The sequence below is a fragment of the Bubalus bubalis genome, chromosome 2 (assembly GCF_019923935.1).
Source record: "Bubalus bubalis isolate 160015118507 breed Murrah chromosome 2, NDDB_SH_1, whole genome shotgun sequence".
NCBI lineage: Eukaryota > Metazoa > Chordata > Mammalia > Artiodactyla > Bovidae > Bubalus > Bubalus bubalis.
The window spans coordinates 76,744,448-76,765,327 of NC_059158.1; the positions used below are offsets into that span (position 1 = coordinate 76,744,448).

Here is a 20,880-nt window from a genome sequence, read left to right on the forward strand (position 1 = left end):
GGATATACTTCTCTTAGAATTAAAAATCAATTTTAATTATCAAATCATAACAGTCAAAAACACAGTGAAAAAGAAAAATCTCACTAAACAGTAAGTTGGCAAGGATGTGGAGAAACTGCAACTTTTGTGCACTGTTGGTGGGTATGTAAAATGGAGTCGTAATAACCACTATGGAAATTATGGAGGTTCCCCAAAGAATTAAAATTATAATTACTATATGATCCAGCAATCCCACTTCTGGATACATATCCAAAAGAACTTGAAACTGATCTCAAAGAGACAGTTGCACATCCCTATTCACAGCAGCATTATTCAAATAGCCAAGAGAAGGAAGCAACTTAAGTATCTATCAATGGATGAATGGATAAATAAAATGCGGTATGTATATATATGTCTATAAATATATAATGTAATATATATATAATGTAAACATTATAAATACTATAATTTTATAATCATTACATGTAATATATATTAAATATAACAATATTATAATGTTTATATTATCTATAATATATATACATATATATATAATGTAATATTATCCTGTCTTAAAAGGAAGGAATTTCTGCCAAGTGCTACAACATGAATCTTGAGGATACTATGCTACAAGAGATAAGCCAGTCACAAGACAACAAATACTGTATGCCTGCATTTATATGAGGTATCTAAAGCCGTCAAATTTTAAAACAGTAGAAAGGTATTAGCAAGGGGCCAGTGAGAGGGGGAAAATAAGGAGTTCTTTCTTTAATGAATATAGTTTCAATTTTACAAAATGAGAAAGTTCTGGAGACCAGTTACACAACAATGAGAGTATACTAAATACTATAGAACTGTACATTTCAAAACACAGTAAATTTTAAGTTATGTGTTTCTCACAACAATTGCAAACAGAAGTAAGAAGCTACCTTGCACACATCACAGGGGCAAGGTGTTTTTGTTTTTTTAAAAAATTATAATATGCAACACTGATCAGGTAGAGGTAGAAGGACTATCTCAAATGTGAGACTGTAGCAGTATAAGCACACATACTGTTTCTGGAAGGCAATTTAACAACAGCTACTAAAGTAGAATATGTTCGTAACCCTTTGATCTAGCACAGCAGTTCTTAAACAGAGACAATTTTACACACCATCCTTAGGAGGTATGGCAGTGTCGGAAGACATTTCTGGTTGTCACAACTGGAGGAGAATGTTACTGGCATCTAGTTATCAGACCAAGAGTGCTGCTAAACATACTACAAAGTACAAAATAACAAAGAATCCTTTTGTTGTTTAGTTGCTAAGTTGTTCCGACTCTTTTGTGACTTCATGGACTGTACCCCGTCCATGGGATTTCCCAGGCAAAAATACTGGCTGCTGTTACGTCGCTTCAGTCATGTCCAACTCTTTGGACTGCAGCCCACAGGCTCCTCTGTCCATGGGATTCTCGAGGCAAGAATACTGGAGTGGGCTGCCACTTCCTCCTCTAGGGGATCTTCCAGACCCAGGGATAGAACCCGTGTCTCTAATGTCTCCTGCACTGGCAAATGGGTTCTTTACCACTAGTGTCACCTGGGGTGGGCTGCCATTTCCTAACAATTACCCACCTAACCCAAAATGTTAACAGTGTTGAAACTGAAAAACTCTGATCCAGCATTTCAACTTCTAGCCACACATTCTACAGATCACTCACACAAGTGGGTACAAATGTACACAAGGGTATTTACTGGACAATCACTTTTAATAGTAAAAAAGGAGAAGCAAATCTCACAATAGAGAGTAAGTTTTAAAAAGTTAAGTTATGATACAGTCATCCTGAATTACATAATTTAAAAGAATGAGATAGATCTATATATGGTTACAAACAATGATATTCAAGTTATTGTTAAGCTAAATAACAAAAGAGCCTTACAAAAGGATCCTGGTTTTAAAGAAATAATGTATGTACAAGAAAAAATAAAAACTTTGATCAGTATTATCCTTTTAATGAGGTGTCAGGACACAAGTATCTTCTTTATCACCCTCTCTGTATATGTTATGTTTGTACTGTTTAATTATAGCTAACATTTACTGTGACTGTCTAAATCAAGTTTTTCAAGCACTTTACTTGTATTTAACCTCATAATTAATTCACTACAAATAATATTGATTCCATTTTAAAGATGAAAAATCTAAGGAATGGAAAGTGATGGGACCAGAACTCATTAGCACATAATTATTTTTTAAACAGCCTTATTGAGTTTTAAATTTACATTCCATAAACTCAATTGTTTTAAGAGTATAATTTTAAGATTTTTAGTAAATTTAGACTTGTGTACCACTACCACAATCTAATTTTAAAATACTGCCATTACCCAAAAGAAATCTAATTTGCAGTCATTCTCTGTTGCCACCCTCAGACCCAGGTGACCACAAACTTTCTGTTTCTGTGCATATGCTTTTTCTGAACACTCACACAAATGGAATCATACAGTATGTCTGGTTTCTTTCACTTTAGAATGTTTTTGAGGTTCACCTATGTTGTAGCATGTATTGGCCCTTCACTCCTTCTTAATGTCAAATAGTATCCCATCACATGGATATACCACACTTTGTTTAACCATTTACCAGCTGACTGGTATCTAGGTTATATCCTTTGGCTATTGTAAATAATACTCCTGTGAACATTCACGTACAAGTTTTTGGATGGACAAACATTTTAAATTCTCTTGGGCAGACGTCTAGGAGTTGAACTGTTAAGTCATATAGCAAATATATGTTTACTCTTTAAGATCCTGCCAAACTGTTTCCCAAAGTAATTGCATCATTTTATGCTCCCACCAGGAATACATGAGTGTTTTTCCACATTCTCACCAACACTTATTTTCTATTATTTTTATAAGCAAAAAGGTAAAGGTAAATGTTTTTAAGAGGTTAAAACCATTTCTACTTGTCATTATTTTGCCACACTGAACTTTTGACATGTAAACTCTGCCATCTGTCAAACACCTACCCACTCCATGACATAAATCAAGACTTCGTAAAATCTAGATGTGCTCAATTAGTATAGAAACCTAAACATAAATTGCAATAAACAATAAAATAAGCCATACAAATGCCATAAACAACTGCTCTTACACAAAATTCCCCTTCATGTGCCTAATGCTACTTAGGAAAGGCATACATACCTAATTTCAGTTCAATTGCTGTGTTGGTGTTACATTTGTACTCAGCCAGTTTCTTCTCAACTGCACTCTTGTATTCAACCAAAAACTTCTCCATAGCACCAAATCCTAAGAAACAGGATTTTAAAAAGACTAGTTGGAAGTGATTTAATTAATCAAACCTAAAAAAAAAAAAAAAAGGGTTCTTACTAGAAGTGGAATAAAGGTAAGTCTTTAACTATGCTAACAGACCATAGATTTCCAAATACTCCTACATAAATGTAGAGTATATGACTGTCTCATTATAAAACAGAATAAACATCACTTTTGAGATAGAGGCTTGTGAACCAGACTGGCTTTACATAAATGAGTAAACCTGATAACATAACAGACTACTGACATTTCTAAATAGTTAATATAAATTACCTGCTAGGATTTATACCTAAGTAGCCTTTTAAAAAGAAATATAAAAAGGATGCTACTGCTCCACTAAGAATCGAGGTGAGAATGTCCTTCAATAATTACAAGATAGCATTTTATTCATAATACGGGAAAAATTCTATCCAAAGTACTTTCAGATCAACTATTTCAAAACCAACAACTAATAATGCATAGAAAGATTATCTCAGGAAGGATACACAAGAAACCTGTAAACACTGCTATTTCTAGTACAAAAGATAAGGAACGAGGACATGATTAGGAAAGAAAATTTTCTTTTTTAACCAAGTGCACAAAGACATAGGCTACTGGAATAATCAAGTGGTTTTACTACAAGGTGGCTATCCATCAATGTATATGATAATTAACAGTGGAAGAAACCATTATCATGAGAAACTTTCAAGCAAAGATGGCAATAAATCTCCTGACAAAATAATCATAAAAATTAGGGAAAACTCAGGTAAAAAAGTCATGAGCAGAAATGAAAAACAGGTTACAATGACATGCCATAAACTTCAGTAAGTGGTTACAACACAGGTACACAGCAAATGCGGAACACTTGAGGAAGTACAGATTAACAGTTTGGAGTTAAATCCAGGCTTCATCATTTGCTTACGGCATCTATGACCTAGAGCACATTACTTGGCTTCTCTGAACAAATGGATGAAAAGAGTATAATAGAACCTACCTCAAACTTCATCTATAAAAATGAGATAACAGAACACACCTCAAGGCATTTATGTATAATCTAAGCAACAAATCATACATTAGTTTAATCCTCACAATTCTACAAGACAAGTAGATACTTTATCAGCCCCCTTTCATATTCAAAAGCTCAGGCTTAGAAAAACGTTTGGTTGCTTAAAGGTCACCTGACTACCAAATGGTGGGACTGAGATTCGAATTTAGGTGGCATTCTTATTAACAGTTCACCCCGTGCAATACATGGGTTCCCCCCTCTTAAGATAGTACCAATGGACCCCAAAATCCTACAATCTCTATCTGGTAGAAGAGGTCTTCGTTAAACATCTGTAGAGCTCATGCTATACCCTGTCTATCCAGCACATCTATAAAAGTCTACTGAGACTACTAGGAAGGCACTGGGAAAAATTAGAAGAAACTGTCCATCACTTCAAAAGATATGTAACCGGGGGGGGGGGGGGGAATATATATATATATATATATATATATACACACACACCACACCAAAACAATCTTAATACACGTACAAAATAATGGCAATTATTAGTTATTAAACGCTGTAAATTTAAGAGATTGAATAAAGAAAGCAGAATGGAATAAACACAGAATTATATTAGACATCCCCTAAAAGAGAAGTTTAGATGAAGGAAGAATGCTTCATCCTCTTTCTCAAAGGAAATCTACATAAATCCTAGGACTACTGAAGTGTGAGAGATTAAGGAGACTACTATCAAGTCAAACAAGACTCAAATGAGAGCCTTGGCGCAGGGTAAGGCAGCATTGCGCTAGTTCCGAAGTTGAAGTACAGGGTGGCGGAAGACCTGGAAGAGGAGGGTCTGAGCATTAAAATCAGCTGGCGGGAACAGGCTCAGTCTAGAGGCTGAGGCAGCAGTGGGCGAAGGGAACGAGAAGAGAAACAGGCGTCCAGACACCTGGCACCTTACAAGACCAAATCACCACGCTTTTTCCTGGGCTCTTGGTACCTCTCAGGGGCCGAGTTCCCCTCAGAAGGTGCAGAACCTCGAGCAGTTGGGGGCGGGGGCACGAATCTCGGCGGAAAAGGAGCTGGGCTGACAGTTCCGCGCTCCCAGGTTCAAACAGGCCTTCTAAAACCCAGGCAAGGGCTCGAAAGTTCCCGGCGGGTACTGTCACCTCCGTCTCGAGGTTCTTTCCCAAACCTGCCCGCCCTCTCCCCTTGGTAAACTTTTCCCGGGAACTTACCCGCCATTTCCGAGCTGCGAGCACCCGCGGCTGAGGGAGGACGAATCAACCGCGCGCGCTCCCAGGCCGGAAGTGAGCCCACTTTCTGACGCATTTCCCCCGCCCACCCCTGGCCTGTAGCTGGCCAATGAGAGGAGGAGGTTCGAGGCGCGGGGTGGTGGAAGCGTCTTGAGAGGCGGGGCTAAGACGGCGGGGCGGGCTCGGACGGTTGCCTAGCCACAGCGAGCGCAGTCAGTCCCTTTGCAGGCTTGACTTGCTGGAGGAGGCCGCGAAGGGATATTCTCTGTTAAGACGTTCGCTGGCTCGAGGAGAGTTTCTATCGGCTTGATTTGAATGTATACATACCTTATGGCAATTTTCTGTACCCCCTTAGCGATGTTTGGGAGTGGAAGAGAAACTTTCCACTTGGCTTGGACGTTAGATTCAAACACCCGAGCCCTGTCGGTAAAATACAGGGACTGAGTTGTGGTTTCCGGAGAAATTTTAACTTATTTTGTTTATATTTTTGCGGTAAATACTTGTTTAACGTCGTTTTTCTTTCATATTTTTTAACAATATGTTTGCTGTGTGAGACTTAGATTACTGTTTTCACTTTAAGTTTATTACGCAAGAGTCTGCACTGCGCTTAGTCGCTCAGTCGTGTCTGACTCTTGCGACCCCATAGACTGCAGCCTGCCAGGCTCTTCTGTCCATGGGATTCTTCAGGCAAGAATACCGGAGTGGGTTGCCATTTCCTTCTCCAGGGGATCTTCCCAAGCCAGTAATGGAACCCAGGTCTCCTGCGTTGCAGTCAGACTCTTTACTACAAGGGAAGCCCACGCAAGAGTTTAGTGTACCGAAATTGCTACCCAATACCTCAGGTGACCTGTTCTGCTCCTACATGTCTGAAGTCCTAGTGGTCCAAACCACAGCACAGGATGCTACCCGATTTGGGCTATAGGGCTTGTTAGTGTTTAGTAGCTGCTGAAACTGTCCCAGAGTATAAACCACTGTTTGCGTGTCTGCGTCCTCGGTTCTTCAGTCCTGTCAGACTCTTTGCTACCCCAGGGACTGCAGTCCGCCAGGCTCCTCTGTCCATGGGATTTCCCAGGCAAAAATACCGCAGTGGGTTGCTATTTCCTTCTCCAGGGATCTTCCTGACCCAGGAATCCAACCAGAGCCTTCTGCGTTGGCAGGTGGATTCTTTACCACTGAGCCACCTGGGAAGCCCCTGTTTCAGTTCAATTCAGTTCAGTCGCTCAGTCGTGTCTGACTCTTTGCGACCCCATGAATCACAGCACGCCAGGCCTCCCTGTCCATCACCAACTCCCGGAGTTCACTCAGACTCACGTCCAACGAGTCAGTGATGCCATCCGTATCCACAATTATTCCCACATGTCTATAAACTAGAATGCCTTGTCTCAACAAATGTTGGTTAATAGGTTTTACAATGATGATACTAGAGCTAAAATGGACCCTTGGGATGACAATCTAGAACTAACATACTTCCTTCTTTTAAAGATACGGAAACTAAACCCAGAAAAGAGAATTACCCAAATTCACACTCAGTATACAGCTTATACAAGAGCCCAGGTTTCCAGATTCTCAGCTCAGTATTTCACTACATGGATATGGCCCTCGTGAAGGTAAAGATCAGAAAAGGTACTGAGAATTCTCAGATCCCTTTCCTTTAAGCCTTAATGAAACACAAGAAATTATGATCATAATATTAAGAAGGAAACTGAAATCATTGTCACTAATGACATTATTGATCAAAAATGGAAAACAATCTTTTTTATATAATCATTTTTTCAAAATGGCAAGATTCATCATTTCTTTCCAAAACTACCTTACCTGTAGATTGGTCAATAGCTGACTGGCGATTATTATTCTTAAAACAAGAAATCAAAAGGGAGTTGTCTTAACTGCAGCAAATCTGAAACAGAGTTTATGACTTTATATGACTTCATAGTTAGTTGTGGGCTTCCCAAGTGGCACTAGTGGTAAAGAACCCACCTGCCAATGCCAGAAACATACAAGATGCAAGTTCGATCCCTGGGTCGGGAACATCCTCTAGAGGAGGGCATGGCAACCCACTCTGGTATCTTGCCTGGAGAATCTCATGGACAGAGGAGCCTGGTGGGCTACAGTCCATGGGGTCGCAAAGAATCGGATATGACTGAGCGACTAAACACGGCACAGCATGCATGTGATGATTAAGAAATAAGCTGAATATGAAAAAAATATGACACCTATATATTTTGTGACAAACATTTAGTATTATGATTTGCTTGCAGAATTGAGGTTACAGTTTTAAATTGCCCTTGTTTTAGAACTGTTCATGCATATTTATTAAAATGTCATGGGGCTTCTCTGGTGATCCAATGGTTAAGAATCTGTGCTCCCAGTGCAAGGGGCATGGGTTGGATCCCTGGTCTGGGAACTAGGATCCTGCATGCCTGCACAGGGCGGCAAAAAATAAAGAAATAAAAATAAAATGGAAAAAAAGTCACAGAATATGTGTTTCACTAGTTTAGCTAAAAGCTAAATGAATGACTTCTTTCAGAAAGGTAATAGTAAAATTACCAAAAAGGAAAAAATATTTTTTAGGGTGTTCCCCTTCTTTTTATATTTTACTTTATTCTAAAGGGGATTTAGGAAGTGAATATTACTGCCACAGAGTAAAATTTCTGCAAAAGGAATCTGCTGTTCTGAGGTATATGGAGGAGGGTGCATTGTGGTATGAAAAGTTCAGTTCTACTCCTTGGTAGACCTTGTTTCCTCTATTAAGTGGAGATAATAATACCTTCCCATTCATTGCATTGGGTTGTTGTGAAAAGCAAATGGAACGATATTTAGGAAAGAGGTTTGTAAACTATAAAAATTCGATATTGATATGAGGTGGTATTAGTATACCATTCATTCTAGAATAGGAAATTTGGAAAAGGCATTTTTCTCCATAGCAAGTAGTCATATTACATTGCTAGGAATGAACTAGCAACCATATGTTTTGTACATGTTCAAGTGCATATGGGCTAGTAAATTTTGTCATTCTATCCTGAAACCTCCACAAGGGATTTAAAAAAAACAAAACAAAACGAAACATGGTATTAAAAAGATGGTTATCAGAAAGTGGATGGAGGAAATTTGAGATCCAAAAGAAAAATGCAGGTACTTAATGTGTCTTTATTTCAAAATATATTCCTCTCTACAAACAAATAACAATAACCAGTTGATTCATTTGTTTAACACATAATGGAAATGGTGGGGGTGTGGGGTATGAGTGTCAGTTCCCAGAACAATTATCCAGAATCCCCTACCCAGATAGATGACTTTCATATGAGATGAAAGAAAATAAAAATTGAAAAGTAATGTTAGAGGAATAGCTTAAGAGGGACAGTACCAACAGTTTATGCATTCCATTTTTCAGTTCTCATATACTTCCTATAGGTGTGTCAACTAGTAGTTTTTGAGAGGCAATTTAGCAATTTTAACGAATATAACATATTTCAATTCGTATATCTTTGAAGTAGTTCCATTTAAAAGTATTTCTCCTACAAAACTATTTGCACAAGAATGCAAAGATAAATAATCAAAGATGTTCAAGGCAGCATTAATTTTACTGGCACATTGGAATTAGTCTAAACATTCATCAAAAGGAGCTAGCTAAAATGTACTGACTTGGGGAAATAAACTATTGTTGTTCATTCGCTCAGTCTTTGCAACCCCGTGGACTGCAGCACGCCAGGCCTCCCTGACCTTCACCATCTCCTGGAGCTTGCTCAAACTCACGTCCATTGAGTCAGTGATGCCATTCCAACCATCTCGTCTTTTGTCATCCCCTTCTCCTCCTGCCTTCAATCTTTCCCAGCATCAGGGTCTTTTCTAATGAGTCGGTTTTTTGCATCAGGTGACCAAAGTATTGGAGTTTCAGCTTCAGCATCAGTCCTTCCAATGAATATTCAGGATTGATTTTCTATAGGATCGAATGATTTGATCTCCTTGCTGTCCAAGGGACTCTCAAGAGTCTTCAACACCACAGTTTAAAAGCATCAGTTCTTCGGGTTCAGCCTTCTTTATGGCTGAAACATTAATCAAAAGGAGCTAGCTAATACGTACTGACTTGAGGAAATGCCTACTATATAATAGGTTAAAAAGTCAGTTATATAACATTATAATGCTATTTTACTTGTATAGTGCATAATGTTGGTTGCTCAGTCATGTCCGACTCTTTGCGACCCCAGGAAATGTAGGCCAGGCTCCTCTGTCTATGGAATTCTCCAGGCAAGAAATAACTGGAGTGGGTTGCCGTTTCCTTCTCCAGGGGCACTTCCCAACCCAGAGATCAAACTCAGGTCTCCTGCATTGCAAGCAGATTCTTTACCATCTGAGCCACCAGGGAAGCCCAATTTTACTTGTATAAAGAAGTGTATTTTGATATAAATGAAGAAAACATCTGGAAGCATAACCAACTAGTTTAACTGTGGCTACTTGTAAGAGACAGAATTTGGAGATGAGGATTAATCAGGGATTTTAAAAAAAGTTTTCTTCTTTTAATGAGGATATATTGGTTTCTTTTATAATTAAAAACATCAATCTTTTGGAAGTTTTTAGACATGGTGGCTAACTCTACACTCTTCTTTACATCTGGTAAATTATGATACACAGAATAAAGAGAAACAGCTTAATTGGCACAAAGAACATTAGTTGAAAATTAATATTTCTGGTTTTGCATTCTGTCATTATTTATAAGCAAAGAATAGTCAGAAAGAGAAAAGAGGACTATAATTGCTTATTCTTGTTTACAAAGTGACCAGTCAGGGATGCCCAGTTTACTTTTTGAAACTGTAGTTTGTAAAAAATGCTTTAATTATAAACATCTACTGGAAAAGGTCAGTTTTCATTCCAATCCCAAAGAAAGGCAATGCCAAAGAATGCTCAAACTACCACACAGTTGCACTCATCTCACACGCTAGTAAAGTAATGCTCAAAATTCTCCAAGCCAGGCTTCAGCAATATGTGAACCGTGAAACTCCTGATGTTCAAGCTGGTTTTAGAAAGGGCAGAGGAACCAGAGATCAAATTGCCAACATCCGCTGGATCATGGAAAAAGCAAGAGAGTTCCAGAAAGGCATCTATTTCTGCTTTATTGGCTATGCCAAAGCCTTTGACTGTGTGGATCACAATAAACTGTGGAAAATTCTGGTAGAGATGGGAATACCAGACCACCTGATCTGCCTCTTGAGAAATCTGTATGCAGGTCAGGAAGCAACAGTTAGAACTGGACATGGAACAACAGACTGGTTCCAAACAGGAAAAGGAGTTCGTCAAGGCTGTATATTGTCACCCTGTTTATTTAACTTATATGCAGAGTACATCATGAGAAACGCTGGACTGGAATAAACACAAGCTGGAATCAAGATTGCCGGAAGAAATATCAATAACCTCAGATACGCAGATGACACCACCCTTATGGCAGAGAGTGAAGAGGAACTAAAAAGCCTCTTGATGACAGTGAAAGTGGAGAGGGAAAAAGTTGGCTTAAAGCTCAACATTCAGAAAATGAAGATCATGGCATCCGGTCCCATCACTTCATGGGAAATAGATGGGGAAACAGTGGAAACAGTGTCAGACTTTATTTTTCTGGGCTCCAAAATCACTACAGATGGTGACTGCAGCCATGAAATTAAAAGACTCTTACTCCTTGGAAGGAAAGTTATGACCAACCTAGATAGCATATTCAAAAGCAGAGACATTACTTTGCCAACAAAGGTTCGTCTAGTCAAGGCTATGGTTTTTTCTGTGGTCATGTATGGATGTGAGAGTTGGACTGTGAAGAAAGCTGAGCGCCGAAGAATTGATGCTTTTGAACTGTGGTGTTGGAGAAGACTCTTGAGAGTCCCTTGGACTGCAAGGAGATCCAACCAGTCCATTCTGAAGGAGATCAGCCCTAGGATTTCTTTGGAAGGAATGATGCTAAAGCTGAAACTCCAGTACTTTGGCCACCTCATGCGAAGAGTTGACTCATTGGAAAAGACTCTGATGCTGGGAGGGATTGGGGGCAAGAGGAGAAGGGGACAACAGAGGATGAGATGGCTGGATGACATCACTGACTCGATGGACGTGAGTCTCAGAGAACTCCAGGAGTTGGTGATGGACAAGAAGGCCTGGCGTGCTTCGATCCATGGGGTCGCAAAGAGTCGTACACGACTGAGCAACTGATCTGATCTGATCTGATGATAGTTCACATTTCATAATTATTACTTCAAATATTATTTCTTTTCTCAGGTTTAGCCAATAGAAAAATGACCATTATTCCTCTGTTTTAAACATTTTTGCTGTTGTTTGTGTTGTACCTTAAGGTGGAAAAGTTTCAGTATAGGAGAGGGGTAAAGAAAACTATCAAAGCCACTGTGTTATTAAATGTGCTGTGCTTAGTTGCTCAGTCACGTCTGACTCTTTGCAACCCCATGGACTGTAGCCCGCCAGGCGCCTCTGTCCATGGGGATTCTTCAGGGAAGAATACTGGAGTGGTTGCCATGCCCTCTCCAGGGGATCTTCCCAATCCAGGGATCGAACCCAGGTCTCCCGCATTGCAGGCGGATTCTTTACCATGTGAGCCACCAGGGAATATTACATAATTAAGAATAAAAAGTGGTGAAAATTATGACTAGTAATATTCATTCTAAACTGATATATTGTTTCAATCATTTTGTCTTTTTTTATTGTGGCAAAAAATACACAACATAAAATTGACAATCTTAATCATTGGTAAGCATACAGTTCAGTAGCACTAAGTATATTCACATTGTTGTGAACGTGTCATTCTAGTGGACTGGTTTTCAGCCACTTCTTTTGTAACCTGTTTACCCATATCACTATGCAAAACAAGACTGTTAACTTCCTATGATCTGGATACACAAAGTGAAGAGTTTTTATACCAGCTATATAATACTGTTAAGTGTTTAGTTCCTAAAACTGTTCCTTAAAAGGATGATAAAATAAGACAGCTTTATAGTAATGTTTCCTCAAATCAGAATTTTGAGGGAATATATCAACATATAGTTGTTAACAAGCTAGAGCTACCAATCACTGTGCATATTAGTAACATTAATTCTTTCTGAAAATGTTGCTAGAGGGAATCCAGAATTTAATGCACAAAGAGGAAGAAACTGTCATGCTAATTGGCACCATATAATACAAAGAGAACCTGTTTCATCAAATAAAAAGGGTATGTTGGTAGGGTTGCTGCTGCTGCTAAATCACTTCAGTCGTGTCCGACTCTGTGCAATCCCATAGACGGCAGCCCACCAGGCTCCCCCGTCCCTGGGATTCTCCAGGCAAGAACACTGGAGTTGCCATTTCCTTCTCCAATGTTGTTGGTAGGGTTAGGATACATTTAAACAATAAATGGCTTTCTGTCACATATCTTTGTAAAGTTAAATTTTGTTGTATATGAGGCAGTTTATGTTATTATAGATATGGTATTATTTTTTAATATAGTTTAAGAGCAATTAAGGTGCTTTAAAGTAGAATCAGGAATTTTAGAACAAAGTGATTTTAGAAATCAGGTAATCTAGTCATTGTCATTTTTTTTTTAATTTGGTATGCATGTTCATAAAAACTTTTCTCATATCTCCTTTTAATTCCTGCATTAAATATTGCTATTATTAAGTTTTAATTTTTTACACAAAAGAGAATATGAATGCTCATTTTTTAATATTTTCTATCTCAGTTGTTCACCTGTGCACCCCTGAAGATCCCTGACTTAAAACACCCTTTGCTTGAGGTTCTTTAGCGAATAACTAGCAAAGCTGATACTGTGACCTAAGTCTCTCAGTTTGGGATGTATTCCCGTTTTTTTCTTTCCTTTCTTTCTATACAAAGGGCTATTTCCTTCATGAGATACTTTAATTTCCAAAGAATGTTACTGGGTCTAGCATGTGATTGATATCCAATAAATATTTGTTAAATGACTTTGCAGTAACACCATCGAGAACACAGTTACTCCCCAAAACATCTAAGCTTCCAATTTTGTTCAAGCATTCCATGGTTCCTGGTATTGGAAACTGCTGTTTCCTTGTTTTAAAACATCCATGAGCATGTGATTAGAATCAAAGAGACTAAAAATTAACTTACCCATGTTTGGGTTTTTATTTTAATATGATTTTTATTCATTTATTTGGCTGTGCTGGGTCTTAGCTGCAGCATGTCAGATTTTTGATCTTCGATTCAGCATGCATGATCTTTTGGTGGGTCATGCAAACTCTTTAGCTGCGGTGCTTGGGATCTAATTCCCTGACCAGAGATGGAACCCAGAACCCTTACACTAGGAGTGCAGAGTCTTAGCCACTGGACCACCAGGAAAGTCCCTACGTTATCCATGTTAACCCATTACTACCAACATGTGTATAACACAGGTATTCTTCTTCTATTAAATTGTTCTCTGGATGTCATCAGGGATTAGGGAGTGATCAATACAAGGAGGAGAGGAGGAGGAGATGATCTTTTGCCAGAGTAAATTAATCCCCAGTACAATGGCTGAAAAGACAAGATTCCATGGGATACAGGTATTCTTATAGACAAACCCAAATCATCAGTATCCTTTGCTTTCCCCAGAAAATTTTAACTCAGATTAAGTTCTGGCTTTCTTACACAGCTCTAAGCCTATCTAGCAAGCTTCCTAATTGGGAGCTTACCCTCCTTCTCTATACCTCTTTCTCTCTCTCAATCAGTTTAGCACCCAAATGTTTAGGCACTAAATGTAAACTGCCATCTCCCCAAACCCAGGCCCTATTTGGAATCTACTTACACAGTCCAAGAGAAGTGAATGTTGAATAAGTGGTATAGTGGATATAACAGTCTCCTTTCTTTTCTCCCTGGATTTCCCACAACAAACAGGGATGTGGTCATGCTGTAACCGGCAGCAGCCCCACGCTTCACCCCAACTGAGGCTTTTATTCTCTTCCCTCACTTCTCTCCACTTGTCTTCACTGAGGCCTGTCATATCTCGGGTCTGCTGTGTTCACTCACCAAAGTGAGCCTGCTTATCACAGAAGGATTTCCTCACTTTCTGATCTGTCCTAGGGAATAATTGTGGATGATCACCTACTCCACTCTTAAACCTATTTACTTCTTATTGATAACTCCTCCAGAGCTGAAACTGTTTTGCCTTCATCTTCGAGTTCTTCCTTGAAGTGAGAACAATTTTTTTAAGTAACATTTACTAAAGATTTTTTATTCAAATTAACTGTTGTATTGAATACATTAACATTTAAATTTGCCTATATCCTTTCTTCTTAGGCCCACTCATGTTTGTCTCCTTCCCCTTCTCTGTCTGGTCCTTAAGGTCTATTCTTATATAAGTGAAATTATCTATTTACTACAATACTATCTTATATTCTCCATTTTTGAGATCTTATCTAAAAGTCTGAATATTAACTTTAAAAAATATGTGATATTCTCAATTAAGAATGAATACTTGGAGAAGTGAAAACTTCCCTTTTAAAAAAGTCATAGGAATAATGTCAAGGGATTCCTAAAATATTTTAAAATATTAACAAATAATTATAACGTCTTATGTTATATAAGTTTTGTTAGACCAAGATCACAGGAAAAAGCAGGACAAAAATTTCCTTTTTCAAAAAAGTGTGACTGCATATCTACATTGCCCTTAGATGTGTAGAAGCCCTGTTAAGCTAAATTGTCTGTTTCTTTCATTTGGTAAAGATTCTTGCTTTTTTTTCCTTGCCAAGCAGACTTTCAAGTTATTTTATTCTCAGACCTTGAACTACATGTTGTTCTTTTGAGTAAAATGCACAAAAGGACTGCATCAGGGAGATGACAAATGTCCAATTCATTTAAATAATATTAGTATGATTTAATTATCTTAGGTTTTGCTTTGCTTTCTGTTAAGTAAAATAAATTATATAATATGTTTAAATGCTAAATGACAATTTTATTTATTATTAGGAGACTTAATTGTATATGAGCCCTTCAGTTCAGTTCAGTCGCTCAGTCATGTCTGACTCTTTGCAACCCCATGAATCACAACACGCCAGGCCTCCCTGTCCATCACGAACTCCCGGAGTTCACTCAAACTCACGTCCATCGAGTCAGTGATGCCATCCAGCCATCTCATCCTCTGTCCTCCCCTTCTCCTCCTGCCCCCAATCCCTCCTAACATCAGAGTCTTTTCCAATGAGTCAACTCTTCGCATGAGGTGGCCAAAGTACTGGAGTTTCAGCTTTAGCAGCATTCCTTCCAAAGAACACCCAGGGCTGATCTCCTTTAGAATGGACTGGTTGGATTTCCTTGCAGTCCAAGGGACTCTCAGGATGAGCCCTTATCTAACCGCAAATGAAAGCTGCACAGTTAGGAACTTCTCTGGTAGTTCAGTGGCTAAGAATCCATGCTCCCAATGCAGAGGGCCCAGGTTTGATCCTGCTCAGGGGACTAGAACCTGCATGCCACAACTAAGACCTGGAGTAGCCAAATAAATAAAAATAAATATTAAAAACTCAAAACATGGATAACATGTTATCCATTTATTAAAGGTAGATAAATACTTACCTAAATTGTCACTGTAACAGAATAATAGCTGTAATTTGAAAGGTCATTCTTCGGTGAGCCTTACTTTATTTTTATGCTATCTAGTTCATACATATTTCTCATTGGAGTCATAAGGGTTGAAATTTAAAAAAAGATAGCCATAAACTTTTTATCTCTTACTAGGCAATGGCACCCCACTCCAGTACTCTTGCCTGGAAAATCCCATGGACGGAGGAGCCTGGTAGGCTGCAGTCCATGGGGTTGCTAAGAGTCAGACACGACTGAGCGACTTCACTTTCACTTTTCACTTTCATGCATTGGAGAAGGAAATGGCAACCCACTCCAGTGTTCTTGCCTGGAGAATCCCAGGGACGGGGGAGCCTGGTGGGCTGCCATCTATGGGGTCGCACAGAGTCGGCCACGACTGAAGTGACTTAGCAGCAGCAGCAGGCTTGGCTTAAGAAGGGGTTAAGAGGCTTTACTATGCATGGTATCAATATGCCACAGGAAATTCTTACCCTGCCCCAGTGTCCTAAAATATTCCAATGTGGGAGAAAGACTTCATATATTAGAGTACTTATATAAATATTACCAATGATGCCATAGAAATTGGAATGAGAGATAGAATAAGTTATGGTAGATGATTTCACATCAGGTGGGCCTAAAGGAATCTTCACTAGAGGGCTCAAAGACATGTTTTGTGCAATATCTGCACAATATTAACAGTTATATGTATGGACTCCCTGCAAACTGGAATGATTGCAGATAATGGAAAAAGTCAAGCATAATACTCAATTTTTAATGGAAAAGGGAGGAACTGGAAGATCACACTCTGTTTAGTCTTCTTTGAAATACCATGGTGTTAATCTTTGAAAAACAAAACCAAAAGCAAAAAAAAAACAAACAAAAAACCCTGTAATTTATAAGTCCACAGAGAGTAGCCAAGTATCCATTGTCTAATATGAGTTTGTGAAAAACAGTCTTACTAAATAAACTCATTTTACTTCTTAAATAAATGGCAAAAAGAAGTGTGTATAATAGTATGGCACAGTGGTAAAGAATCCGCCTGCAATGCAGGAGATGCAGGTTCAATCCCTCGGTTGGAAAGATCCCTTGGAGTAGGAAAGAGCAACCCACTCCACTATTCTTGTCTGGGAAATCCCATGGACAGAGGAGCCTGGTGAGCTACAGCCCATGGGATTGCAAAGAGTTGGACATGACTGAGAGACTGAACATACATTCATGCATGTTCAATTAGATAAATGATCATTGCTGATCCTATGAAAAATTGTGATTTAAAGAAAATTCAGTTATCTGCTCCTGGCCTTGTTTAATATATTCAGATTACTGATACAATTGTACGTGCTATATATGCACAGTTTCAAGTTCTGATTAATTCATTTAACATTATATCATAAACTGCATTCTACTCTTATGTGACAAAGTTACTAAGAAATCTGATCTTGGTGGGGATATAAACATAAAATATTGTATTTTTCCTCTCGTCACTGCTCCCACTGTACTCTGTTGAATAAACACCCTTTCTCCACAGGCAGATTCCATAGTTTTCTGCTCTTTTAAGTTACTCAAAGTCCAGCCTCACCTAGTTTCTAAAATTTTGGTGTCCTAAAACCCCCTCCAATGCAGGCCAGACTTGTAGCCAAAAGGACGTGAAATGAGGAAGGGAGTATAACCAACTTTTCACTCCTTCTCCCTCATTGGGCCCCTAAAGACTGGGCTAGGTATCTGGTTCTAGGGTTTTTTTCCTTTTTCTTTTGCAAGGCTAATTCCTCTGGTATTGAGGGCTAGAAGTAGGAATAGAGGAGAAATGAGTCTTGCTCTTTTTCTTGGTCATCTATGCTTCTCCAGCTGACACTGACTGCCCTCAGTGTTCCAAACTGCCTCTCCCATTGTACACATCAATTCCCTCAGTGAGCAGAAGGGACCTCAGTATTGTACCAACACCCTCACAAGGAAACTCTGGCACCTTTCTGTGTTGTTTATTGGATTTATTTACTTGTGTTTTCCATGACATCCTATGGAAAAACCTGAACGAACTTTTTGGCCACTCCAACTCAATACTTTGTTAAGTAGTCTTCCCTTTTGGTGGAACACTGCAAAAACAATTCAAGCCCCAATATCTTCCTGGTGTCTCTTGACCTACAGGAAATCCACACATTATTTCTTGTATGTAATCAATGTCCCCAGTGCATTAGACACACACAGTCCTATCAGCTATCATATCATCACAAGATAATTAAATTTAAACTGTTAGCCAATGCCAATGCTCTTCATATAAGGTGGGGGTAGGGTGGGGAGTGAGAATAATGTAAAGTATAGCTGCTACTGAACCCTGCCTTCTGTAGGTGGCCATGAGGCCTAAGTTGATACTCATAACTTCATTTTTCACCCCTTCATTTCACATCCCTTTATCCCTCTAAGCATCTTGACCTTGCATTCTTTATTTAGTTCAGTGCCTAAATCTTAATTCCCAAATGACTTTGGTCCACTATGGACTTATTTTTGGACTTATATTGGCTATCTTCACTGAGTTGCCTCAGTTGGATTTCAAACATCATCTATGTTCCATGTATGGAGAAGGCAATGGCACCCCACTCCAGTACTCTTGCCTGGAAAATCCCTTGGATGGAGGAGCCTGGTAGGCTGCAGTCCATGGGGTCACTAAGGGTCGGACACAACTGAGAGACCTCACTTTCACTTTTCACTTTCATGCATTGGAGAAGGAAATAGCAACCCACTCCAGTACTCTTGCCTGGAGAATCCCAGGGACTGGGGATCCTGGTGGGCTGCCATCTATGGGGTTGCGCAGAGTTGGACACGACTGAAGCGACTTAGCAGCAGAAGCAGCATGTTCCATGTATAGCAGCAACTGAATTTCCCTTTGATGACTGGGATTAATCATCACATGGCTATGGTAACCCTTTTCTGCCTTTAATTCTATAGCTCCAGAAGCCAAAGATAGCCAGGGGAACTTTCAGCTTCCAACTCATCTGAATGCTGATGGAAGAGTTCCTCCCTTAGATATAAGATCTCAAAAAGCATGAGCCCAACGTTGTTGGGAAGAAAAGCAAAAATTTCTTTAGTGGATTATTTGTTGTGATAGTGAGAGGTCCATTTTTACTTCCTCTTTTATTTAGTACGGGGTTAGTACTACAGGAGATCCTTTTTTAATCTCCAATGTTCTGGTATTTTCTAATCTGCCTTGGTATTGAACCTTTTTCTTTCATTGTTATGGGTACACAGAGGACACTTTGAAACTCAAAACTCATCTTTTGAATTTGAGAAATTCTCATTTTTTTTCTTTGCTAATTTCTTCCCCATAATTTAAAATCTCTATTTTCTCTGGATTTCCTAGTAGCCAATAAATAGTTCCCCTGGTTTAACTCTCTGTGTTTAAATATTTTTTTTCCTTTGATTCTTTGTGTATTGTCCTACTTTCTGAGATTTTTACAACAGTTTAATTACAATGCTTTGACTAACCTTTTTACCACTCACTAGCTGTATAATATTGGGAAAGCTGTTTAATATCTGTCTGCTTCCTCATCTTTGAAATGGAGATATTAGCAGGAGATAACCATATTTCACAGTGTTTTTTTGAGGATAGCGTCATAAAAAGTGCTTAGAATATTTTGACACACACTAAGTACTCAATAATAAATATTAATTAATATTAGCTATTCATCAGTATCTTGTGAACCTAGTTAGTGTAAGTGATCTTTGGGCCATTTAGAAGATAATTTCTCACCAGATCCTGATCTTGGCCTGTTTTGAGAAGACCAAACAGTTGGCCTTTGGCAGTCATGCCTCTCTATCTCATTATGTTCTTCAAGTGCAGCAATTTTCAAAATCCTTCTCCAGTTTTGCCTAAATCTGTACCTGTGGTTTATTGTTGTTGTTCAGTTGCTAAGTCATGTCCAACTTTTTGCGGCCCCATGGACTGTAACCCCCCACGCTCCTCTGTCCATGGGGTTTCCCAGGAATGGGTTGCCATTTCCTTCTCTAGGGGATCTGCCCAACCCAGGGACTGAACCCAGGTCTCCTGCATTGCAGGTGGATTCTTTACTGCTGAGCCACCAGGGAAGCCCTGTATCTGTGCTTACATGTGTATATTTTGTAATGTAAAATTACATGTAATGTGTTGTAGCAAACTCTTATTCTTAAAAAGGGAAATGATGGAGGGAAAATGATGATTCATGAGAATGGTCTGCTCCAGGAGTGTGCATTTATCCTTTTATCAAGCATCTTTATTTAACACTGCTATGTGTTTGCTGCTGCTGCTGCTGCTAAGTCACTTCAGTCATGTCCGACTCTGTGTGACCCCATAGATGGCAGCCCACCAGGCTCCCCCATCCCTGGGATTCTCCAGGCAAGAACACTGGAGTGGGTTGCCATTTCCTTCTCCAATGCATGAAAGTGAAAAGTGAAAGTGAAGTCGCTCAGTCGTGTCCGACTCTTTGTGACCCCATGGACTGTAGCCTACCAGCCTCCTCCGTCCATGGGATTTTCCAGGCAAGAGTACTGGAGTGGGTTGCCATTTCCTTCTACAGGGGATCTTCCCGACCCAGGGATCGAACCCAGGTCTCCCGCATTGTAGGCAGACTCTTTACCGTCTGAGCCACCAGGGAAGCCCTCTGCTAATTGCTAAGGACAGAGATTTTATTTGTATCATCTTCTTAATTACTTTCAGCATCTACTATGCTTGAGAATGTATGTAAGTTCACAATCTATGACAGTATTTTTAAAGTATGGGTCATGAAATCAATTCAGTATGTTGAAACTTGAGTTAAAACAAAAAGAAATAGAATAGTATAGGATAGTAAATACCAGAGTACATTGCATGTAAT

General features: G+C 39.1%; 2 protein-coding genes across 2 annotated transcripts in view; one reads left to right on the forward strand and one right to left on the reverse strand.

Moving 5' to 3' along the window:
* HAT1 (histone acetyltransferase 1) overlaps positions 1 to 5,623 on the reverse strand; it is a gene marked incomplete in the record, with an annotated part of 18,499 nt that extends 12,876 nt beyond the window's left edge. The window contains 2 exon segments of the mRNA XM_045163893.1: positions 3,149 to 3,306; positions 5,486 to 5,623.
* The window catches only part of SLC25A12 (solute carrier family 25 member 12), a 166,172-nt gene that overhangs the window by 29,124 nt on the left and 116,168 nt on the right, over positions 1 to 20,880 (forward strand). The gene's annotated exons all lie outside the window — the stretch shown is intronic.